The sequence below is a fragment of the Bufo bufo genome, chromosome 3, assembly GCF_905171765.1.
Source record: "Bufo bufo chromosome 3, aBufBuf1.1, whole genome shotgun sequence".
Lineage (NCBI taxonomy): Eukaryota > Metazoa > Chordata > Amphibia > Anura > Bufonidae > Bufo > Bufo bufo.
The window spans coordinates 311,227,275-311,238,136 of NC_053391.1; the positions used below are offsets into that span (position 1 = coordinate 311,227,275).

Genomic DNA, 10,862 nt, shown 5'->3' on the forward strand with positions numbered 1-10,862 from the left:
GAAGTTGGTCATGGCGGTATAGAAGAAGCAGGGTCACTGGTTGTAGGCTTGTCTGAAGAGGTGGGTTTTCAGGTTTCTTTTGAAGGATTCCACTGTAGGTGAGAGTCTGATATGTTGGAGTAGCGAGTTCCAGAGTATGGGGGATGCACGGGAGAAATCTTGGAGTCGATTGTGGAAAGAGGCGATAAGAGGAGAGGAGAGAAGGTCTTGTGAGGATCGGAGAGTGCGTGTGGGGGTGTATCGGGAAAGTAGCTCAGAGATGTAGGGAGGGGACAGGTTATGGACGGCCTTGTATGTATTTGTTAGTACTTTGAAGTGAATTCACTGGGCAATGGGGAGCCAGTGAAGGGATTGACAGAGGAGTAATAGGGTGAGAGGTGGATTAGTCGGGCAGCAGAGTTGAGGATAGATTGGAGGGGTGCGAGAGTGCTAGATGGAAGGCCACAGAGGAGAGTGTTGCAGTAGTCTAGGCGGGAGATGAGGGCATGTACAAGCATTTTCGCAGATTCAAAGTTAAGGAAAGCAAGGATGCGGGAGATATTTTTGAGTTGGAGGCGGCAGGTGGTGAAAAGGGCTTGGATGTGCGGTCTGAAGGATAGGGCAGAATCCAAGGTCACTCCAAGGCAGCGGACTTGGTTGACCGGGGAGAGTGTGCAGCCATTGATCATGATAGATAGGTCTGTTGGGGGGGTTGAGCAAGATGGGGGAAAGATTATGAATTCTGTTTTATCCATGTTAAGTTTTATAAAGCAAAAGGCGAAGAAGGATGATATAGAAGATAGACATTGTGGGATTCTTGATAGTAAGGTGGTGATGTCTGGACCACAGAGGTAGATTTGTGTCGTCAGCGTAGGAGTCAACAGTGTCAAAGGCAGAGGACAGGTCAAGGAGAAGGAGGACAGAGTATTGTTTCTTGGTTTTGGCTGTCAGTAGGTCATTGGTGACTTTGGTGAGGGCAGTCTCAATCAAGTGGTGGGGTCAGAAGCCAGATTGTAGGCTGTCAAAGAGAGAGCAGGAGGAGAGGTGAGAGGACAGTTCAGAATGGACATGTTGTTCAAGTAGCTTTGAGGCATACGGAAGAAGTGATATGGGGCGATAACTGGACAAAGAAGATGGGTCAAGTGAAGGCTTTTTGAGGATGGGTGTAATGGTAGCATGTTTAAAAGCAGAGGGAATATCATATAGATCCCTCAATAGGAGGAATTCCCTCAGCCAGGGTGATCTATTGGCGGGGGAGGTGGTATCTAGAAGAGGGTCTACCACTCCATTGAAATCTCCAAACCATATGGTTTGTCCTTGCCTGACTTTCTCTACTTTCCTGGAGAGTCTATTAAGGAATGTGTTCTGGTGTCTGTTTGGGGCATAAACTACCACTAGAGTATACATGATGTTGTTTAAGGATCCCACTACAATAATGGATCTGCCATTGGGATCTGATAACATTGTGGAAAGTTGAAATGCTACTGTATCCCTGATCCCTAAGATAACACCTCTCTGTTTTTTATGGAAGTGGGATTGGTATATGATCGGAAAGGAACAGTGAGGTATCCCGATGGCGTCCTCAGCTTTCCATTCAAGTAACAAAAGCTTGCCTTCTTCCAGGGTAGAGATGGATCTTAGTGCACCACCATGTTGGATCAGAATATTCATAGGGAATCCCCATCTATAAGGCATAGCACGGTCATGCAGGGCAGCAGTTATGGGGGCTAGGGTTCTTTTTTGCTGCAGGGTGGTTGCAGATAGGTCAGCAAATAACTTGATCCCTTCATAAGGGGAAGGTAAAGTGCCTCTGTTTCTGCTGTCCTGGAGTAATGACTCTTTAATCTGGAAAAGTGGATCCTGGCTAGGACATCTCAATGATGCTTGGGACGTGCCACTCTATGTATTCTATCGATAAGGAGGTCACGTTCAGAGATTGAGGGGATCAGAGCTTTCATCAGACCTTGCAGGAAGGATTGCAGTTCTTGCGGCTGAACTTCCTCGGGAATGCCTCTAATTTTAACATTGTTTCGGCATGACCAATCTTCAAGGTTGACCAGCTTATGTTTTATTATCTCAATTTCATCTGTGACGTCGTTGTGGGTATCAATAAGTTGGTTATGTGAGGATGCAAATTCACCCATTTTTGTTTCAGCATGAGACATTCTACCCTCTAAATCCGATATGGAGGTCTGCAAAGGGTTAATAAGCAAGGCAATGTTATCTTGCAAAGATCTGTTAAGAGCTAGCAGCATGTCCTTTAGGAGGGACCCTGAGGCTGGCATGTCTGAGGTAGGGAAATCTTGTAATGTGAAGTTGGGATATCCCAGGATACAAGTAGGAGGTGAGGTAGAGCCGTTAGGGGCTTTATGCGGCTCTTGCTGGGGGAGCTGCATATTGTGGAAGTTGCTGGTGAGCGCACTTTGCAGCCTGAGCGCGTGCTCTGTGTGCCTGGTGCTCTTCCCCAGGCTATCATGGGGCGAGGAGGCTGGGGAGTTGCCAGCTCCAGCCAGTACATTTGCGGTGAGTGTTTGGGATTTGAGGTGAGGCTCTGTACTTTCTTCACTTGTAGCATTGTCGGGTGGCTGCGCTTCCTGTCTCGTTGGTGAGAAGTGAGTGCCGCCTCCGCCATCTTGTGCGCACTCCTTCTCAAAAAAGAAGCTGAGTTTCCATTGCGCTTTGATAGACCTTTTGCCGCTCGTCATCATGGGTGGTTGTGACATGAGGATGGCGGGTGTTAACATGCTGTCAAGGTCGGGAATTGGCATGATTCCAGAGCTAAGTGCTATATTGTCGCTGCTGTGTTAGCGGAGCTCTTCTTCTAGGCGGCCATTTCGCACGGCAGCAGGCTACATCCCCCTCCTTTACACCAGTTTTGATACATCTGCCTCTCTATTCTATGATCACTCTTTTACTGTGGACCTCATATGTTTGAGTGCTGCCAGACCCCTACAAAATTTTTACTATCTGTAACAAACATTCCATATCTGTGGCCAGCTTTACTTTTCTCCTAAAAATCACTTGCTTCACAAACATAGCACCTGCTTGCCTGGGCTTTTGGGTAGTTCTGAGTGGTTCTACATGTTTTAGACCAGGGGTCCTCAAGTACTTTTTGTAAAGGTCCACATACCTGAGTCTGCCGCCTGGTGAATGTCCGAGCCTAAAAATAAATAAGTAAGGAGGGTCAACAGTGGCGTGTAGTGCTCTATGGCAAGTTTTTTTTTTTTTCTTCTAAAAATAGCAATACCTTTAATTGCACCCAATCCCCGTAGGGCCCCAACACAATAAGAATGCACCCTTAGTACCACCTCACAATAGTGATGCCCCTTAGTGCCCCTCAGACCGTATGATAACTCCTCTCACAATTTGATACCTTCTTAGTACCTCCTCTCACAGTATGATGCCCCTAAAGGGCTACCCCTCACAGTATGATGCCTTCTTAGAGCCTCCTCTCACAATATGATGCCCCCTAGTGCCTCCCCTCATAGTATGATGCCCCCTTTGGTGTCCCCTCTCACAATATGATGTCCTCTTAGCACCTCCCCTCTCAGTATTATGTGCCCTTAGTGTCTCCTCTTACAATTTGATGCCTCCTTAGTACCTCCCCTAACAGTATTATGCTGACTTTAGTGCCTCCTGTCACAGTATGATGCCACCTTACTGCCTCCCCTCACAGTACAATACTACCTTAGTGCCTCTCCTTACAGTACAATGCCCACTTAGTTCCTGTCCTCAGAGTATGCCTCCCTCACTGGATAATGTCCCCTTAGTGACTCCTCTCACAATATGACACACTCTTAGTGTCTCCTCTCACAATATAATGCCCCCTTAGTGCCTCCCATCCCAGTATGATGCCCCTTTAGTCCCTCCTCTCACAATATGATACCCCCTTAAAGTGTCTCCCCCGCAATGTGATGCCCCCTTAGTTCCTCCTCTCACAATATGATGGTCCCCCAGTGTCTCCTACCACAAAATGATACCTCCAAGACCCTTCTCTCACAAAATGATGATCCCTTAGTGCCTACACTCACAATATGATGCCTTCCTTAACCCCTTAGTGACCAGCCTGTTTTTGGCCTTACTGACCAAGCGTTTTTCTTCCTTTTTTCATCGTCATGTTCCAAGAGCTACAGTATAACTTTAAAATTTTTCCATCTATATAGCTTTATGAGGGCTTGTTTTTTGCGGGACAAGTTGTAGTTTTTAATGGCACCATTTTGGGGTACACATAACTTTCTGATTAACTTTTATTAACTCTTTCTGGGAGGGAGATGGGAAAAATAGCATACTGCCACTACGTTTTTACGGTATAAATTTTACGGCGTTCATTTTTCAGTATAAATAAAATAATATCTTTATTCTCTGGGTCAGTACGATTACAGTGATACAAAATACATATATTTTTTTTTTACATTTTACAACTTTTTTGCAATAAAACCCTTTTTTTTTTAAAGAAAAAAAATGTTTTTGCATTGCCGCTTCTCAAGACCCATAACTTTGTTATTTTTCTTTCTATGGAGTTGTGTGAGGGCTTGATTTTTGTGGGACGACTTGTATTTTTCATTGGTATCATTTTGGAGTAAATGGTGCTTTCTAATCGCTTGTTTTTCCAATGGCAATTAAGAAAAAATTTGCAATTCTGTCTTTTTTTAAATTTCTTTTTCACAGCGTTCACCGTAGGGGATAATTTACATTATATTTATGTAGTCCGGGTCGTTACGGACACGGAAATACCAAACATATTGGGAAGATTTTTTTTGCTATTTTTTTTCATTGAAAAGCGTATTTTCTATGGAAAAAAAGCGTAATTCTTTTTTATGGGATTTTTTTAATTAGTTTTGTTTTACTTTTTTTTACCACTTAATAGTCCCACAAGGGGACTATAACAGACAGCTTTTTGATTGCTTTTAAAATGCAATGCACTATCCCTATAGTGCATTGCATTTTAATGTCAGTGCTATTCTGACATTGAACAGCAGGCTGCGCCTCTCTGGCGCAGCCTGCTGGAAACTAATCAAGGCAGGCTTGGGGCCTTCATAGACCCCAGCCAGCCTTCACACACATCGGCACCCCACGATCGCATTTGTGGGGTGCCGATGGGAGACAGATGGAGTCTGCTCCCTCTGTCAACACTTTACATGTGGCGGGCGCCATTGCCCGCAGCATGTAAAGTGTTAAACAGCCCGGATCGGCAGGAGTGCCGGTACGGGCTGTTAGAGCAGGGCCGCTGCTCTCATGTAAGAGCTGGGTCCCCGCTCTCCGCAGGACCCGTGCAGCGCTTAGACTGGGCAGCCCAGCCTAAGGCCCCTTAGTGACCTCCGTAAAAACACGTATGGGTGGTCACTAAGGCGTTAATGTCCCAATGCAGTATGATACCCTTGTGACCCCCATAGAATGATGCCCACATTGCCTCCACTTTAAATACTCACCTTCCCTACCATCAGTTCCTTGCTTCTTCATTAGTAATTCAGCGCAAGCAGGTGGAATCCAATGATGTCATCATGCGTGCTGCACTGAGTCACAGACAGCACAGTGCGGAGCAGACCTTCGCTCTGTGCTGTGTTGCCTGTGGCTCAGTGCAGCAGTCAAGATGACATCATCGCATCGCACCTGCCAGCGCTGAATCACCAGTGGCAGGTGAACAGTGAAGCAGTGTATTCAACTGTATCTGTGTCCCAAGGATACAGTTGTGAGGTGGGGTCTGGACAGCTGGCTACTGCAGGCCAGACTGGTACTTTCACTTTTACTTTGTGCCGGTCGTCTTATAATCCTTATCGCTAAACTATTAAGAGGTCATACACACTTATTTAAGCCACATTCTTATCAGTAAGATAAGGATTGAGCTTCAATGAGTGTTTATAAGGTCCGAGATCAGAGATAAGGAGTCCGTCTGCTCCCCAGATGATGGAAAAGACAGAGGGGGTCATTCACTTTGCTGAAATATATCTAAATTAGGCATATTTCTGGCACAGATAGCGATGCAATGGTTAGTTGCTTCGCTATCTGTGACTTTGCCCCACTCACGCCAGGTCTAAAATTGTGGGTGTGATGTGGACGAGGAAGGGGGTGGGCCTGCAGGCCCATCTCATTCACTATTTTCTACGCCTGTTTTAGGCGTGGAAAGAAGTCTAAATGTAAGACAGCTTGAAAGCTGTCTTATATTTAGAACTGGCGCCGGTCTTAATAAATGTGCCCCAGAAAATCCACAGGCTGCTACTTGAGCATCTCAACTATGTACACAAAAAATTTCCATATTCCATATTTTTAATAAAGACCAATTGAAAAAAAAGCTTTTTAGCTTAAAATAAGTACAATGCAATAATAATAAAAAAAATACCTCCAAAGGTGTACATAGCCTTTAAAGGGGTTATTTTCTTGTTCTTTGTATGTTTCTAACTAAGCAAATGTAAGGGGTTTACAATGCACTTACTTTATCTGCAGTGGCTCCTTTCTCAGATTTGACTGCGGGTCACATGACTTGTGATGTCAGCTTCTCTCCCTGTTCTGACGATGTTTCGTGCACAAAGAGCAGAGCTGTGTCTGTACACAAGACGTCACTGTGCTGACCACGCCCCCTGCACTGCCGTCTGTTGTTGTCTGCGCTGTGTCTCCTCTCACTGGATTCTTCAGGAAACTTTAACCCCTGTTGCAGCACAGACTCAGGGCTGGAGGCTTTGCTGAGTAGCTGCAGGGAGTGAAGAGACACAAGATCTTCCCTCCTTATCCTGCAGACACAGAGCTGACAGACTGGAGGAGTTCTGCAAAGCATTGCACAAGAACAGGTAGGGGGACGATCCTGTGTGTATCAGCAGTGTCATTGCATACCTCCCCTCCGTCCCGGATACAGCGGGGCAGTCCCAGATTTCAGTAGTCATGGGCGGGGGAGGTATGTCCCGCTTTCAGCTGCCTCTGCTTCCATAGGACGCAGAGACAGCTGATTATGCTTACTCTGTTTTTATTGAGTTTTTCAGAATATAACAAGTATAACAAATTAGGCCATCAGGTATGTGAACAATCATTCCACAGGATCACGCAGGATCCATTTAACATTGAACAGATACCGCCTTCAGTCAATGTTGCTTGAACTGCACACATCACGCCAGTCATGGCCAACCTGCGGCTCTCCAGCTGTTGTAAAACTACAACTCCCACCATGCCCTGCTGTAAGCTGATAGTTGTAGGCAGTCTGAGCATGCTGGAAGTTGTAGTTTTGCAACAGCTGGAGAGGCTCAGGTTGGCCATCCCTGCATCACGCCGTAGAATCAGTACATATTAAGGCAGTCATGTAACTGAAGCACAATGTAAACTGTAATAAAGTGTGTGATTGCAATAAAACCTATTTTCTGGTTCTTCATTGTTCATAGCATTATTGCATCTAGGTAACCTCTAGTAAATAACTATGAAATAAGAACAAAAAATAATATAGGTTAAGAGGGGGGGAAGATGAGAGGATAGTGTGAGGAAGGAAGGGAAGGGGATAGGTCCTGTGTGTGAAAATTCTGGTGTCTATCTAGTCCCCCAATGTTGAGGGACTCACAACATGTCCTGAAATTCCAGAGAATCTAGGAAAGTGAGCAGGGAAGGACATCTATTCATAAATATATCCGACCTTTCTTGTTGTTCTGCTATCAGCTCTTCCATGCTCCTTGATCCACTCACATATTGTGGGTAGAGACTTGGACTTCTAATATCTGAGAATTACCATTCTCGCAGCCGTCAGGAAATGCCTTAGAACCCCTTTCTTAACTTGCGCCAAGGAAACAGGGATAAGAGAGAGCCTGGTTACTTGAGGCCTATTGGGGATCCTCTATTAGTATATATCTGCAGAATTTTGTCCCAAAAAGCGCAAATTGCAGGACAACTCCACCATATGTGCAATAGGGATCCCCATCCTTCTCACATCGCCAGCATATTTCTGAAACTGAGGGGAACATATGATGTAAAGTAGTTGGGCAGTAGTACCATCTAGAAAGAATCTTGTAATTCTTTTCCTTGACCTGTGCCACCTGCAATATTCCATGGGAGAACGCACACATCTTTGCAACTTCTGCATTTGTGAATTGGACCTGTAAGTCGGCTTCACATCTATCAATGAAATGGACCCTATCCCCACTGCACAAATCTAGGAGAACCTTGTACAATGTGGACAAAGCACCCCCTCCATCTCCTGGTTGTAGATAGATCTTATCAAACCCTGTCAGAGGGCCATCTGCAATGTTTGCGAACGTAGCTCTATAAAAAGAACTCAGTTGGTCGTTTCCCAGCCAAGAAGTCATGGAAATAGTGGGGCTTGAGCGCAGGGCTTCAAAGGAAGTCAACGTCCCTGAGGTTATGACATCTCTGTATAGCCGAAAAATAACTTTTCGGAGCATGAATTGGTATAGTGTGAAAGAGATCTAAAAATCTCGGGAGGATGTCCATTTTAACAGTATTCATACGGCCAAACCAAGACAGGTGTTTTCAATCTTAGGTCCTCAAGCGTTCTCCTCTGCAGTGCAGTGCAGTGCAGTAGTTGTGTCGGGATTTGAATGCCTAGGTATGTCAAGCTCTGGTCTTTCCATTTGAAAGAGAAGTTATCTTGTAAGGATTGTGTCTTTGTCTGGGAGAGAGAGATATTCAATAGTTCGGTTTTAGTAACGTTCACCTTAAAATTACTAAGGTGCCCGAACCTTTCAAACTCCTTAAGGATAGATGGTATAGAGATGTGAGGGGAAGTCACATAAAGGATTAGATCATCTGCATAAAGCGCAAGCTTATGTTTCATGTTCCCAATCTCAATTCCTCCAATATCAGGATTGTTCCTAAGATCAATTGCAAGATGCTCCATAGTCAGAACATAAAGGAGAGGGGAGAGGGGACACCCCTGGCGCGTGCCATTATGAATCTCGAATGAAGGTGCCAATATACCATTAGTTCGGACTCGCGCCGAGGGGTTAGTATATAGAGCTGCTACCATTTCTACATATCTCCCACCTAGGCCTATCTGTCTCAAGGATGCCAGCATAAACTGCCAGTGGACCCTATCTAAGCTTTTTCCGCATCTACTGACATCAGACGAGATCTGAAAAGATCTCTTTTACCATACAAGTGCATATACTGCTCTTTGTTTCCTTATGGAGCTTAGAAAGTTGATGTTATATCGACAAAAATAATTGCAATTGCTGCAAGTAGTGTTGTTACTTTCGGGTAAGTTCTGATACAATCCGAAGGGTCGTAGTATCAATAGTGATCGTATTTAGTCAAGTTGTAACAGATGGTAGTGTCGGCTATTCAGCCGCTTACCTCCTTCCTTCAGGAGTTATTTTGGCGCCTCCGCTGATGTTACCGAGGGGCAATCGATTGTGATATTTGAATGATTGGATGTATTTACCCATCAAGATATGACATGGTATTGACTTCCTACCATGTTTTATGTTGATGTTAAAATCAATTCGAATTGTCCACATATTTGAATAACATTTTAATTCTGTGTTTTAAATAAAAAATAAAAAGCTAATAAACAAAGAAAATTCGCAAAAAAATCGCAAAGAAAACGCATGAAAGAAGTACCATACTAAAGACAGATACTGTTGAAACTGAATTTCGAATAAGATCTGATATCTATTATTGAACACTGGGTTGTCAGGATGGCCGAGCGGTCTAAGGCGCTGCGTTCAGGTCGCAGTCTCCTCTGGAGGCGTGGGTTCGAATCCCACTTCTGACAGCAGTCATTGTGTTGATTTGACGCCCCTTTTGAAGAAGCTGAGCGAAACGCACGTCAGGGGTGCGTACACCAAGGTCCCAAGGTCTGTTCCCCTTCATATATATGTGTTGTATATGCCGGTTGTTACTTTCTATGTGCTGGATGCATGTGACATCGTAGTATGTCTGGTGTGGTGGATAATTTACCCACACGCTGCGTCCATTGATTCTTATGGTTCAGCTGGCTTGCAAGCACCTGCATTGTTATTTGAGTTCACCTTTCCTTCTGGCCTGTGGGTAAGAGCCCATCTCTTTTTAGCTACTTAGCTTACACAGGCCATCACGAGAGGTGCACTCAGGGGATATATTGATTGTTGTGATACCTTGGTGGGGCGCTGATCCGCAGTGTTGCCACATTACTGCTGTTATTTATTACTATTGTCTATTTATTGTCCTTTATGTGACTAATAAAACATTTTGCTATTTATGTACATGTGTGTTCTTGTTTATCGGTTCTATTGAGTTGGCGCTCACATATGATTTTCTCATTATTATTGAGGAGTTTTTCGGTTATAAAATCTATTATTGATATAGTAAACTACAGTATCTGATCTAGAAAGCATATAAAAGAAGAAAAATTGCAAGAAATAAATCGCAAATAAATCGCAATGAATGTTTCTTTCTTCTTTAAAAAATCGCAAACATCGAATCCTAGATTTCGGATCCGGTTTCCATGTATTGACTCCACCTTTGCCTAGTATATAAGATGGATGCAAACAGGTGTAGCGCAACCACCGAGGAAGGGGTAGTGACATATCCCAAAACGCGTCTGGTAACGCCACACACCTGTCTAAATATTTCTAGTCGCATGGCCATGCAGACATCATCATAAAAGAATTCGAAAAATCGGGCTCTGACTCGACATACCAGAGACGTCAGTTCCGGACGAGAGAAATCCCGTAAGCGTGATTCCGCGAGAGTTTGTCAATACAGACCTCGAGAACATCTAATCGAGGAGTGCGAAGCGAGACGCCGGAGCTTCCCGCACCGCTCGCCTCTCGGTAACATCAGCGGAGACGCCAAAATAACTCCTGAAGGAAGCAGGTAAGCGGCTAAATAGCCAACACTACCATCTGTTACAATTTGACTAAATACGATCACTATTGATACTACGACCCTTCAGATTATATCAGAACTTACCC

The 10,862-nt window shown here is 44.5% G+C and overlaps 1 non-coding gene across 1 annotated transcript; it reads left to right on the forward strand.

The window, feature by feature from the left end:
* Window positions 1-9,599: 9,599 nt before the first annotated feature.
* Window positions 9,600-9,682, forward strand: TRNAL-CAG. Its single transcript has one exon. It is a non-coding gene; the product is annotated as a tRNA-Leu (tRNA).
* Window positions 9,683-10,862: the final 1,180 nt, after the last annotated feature.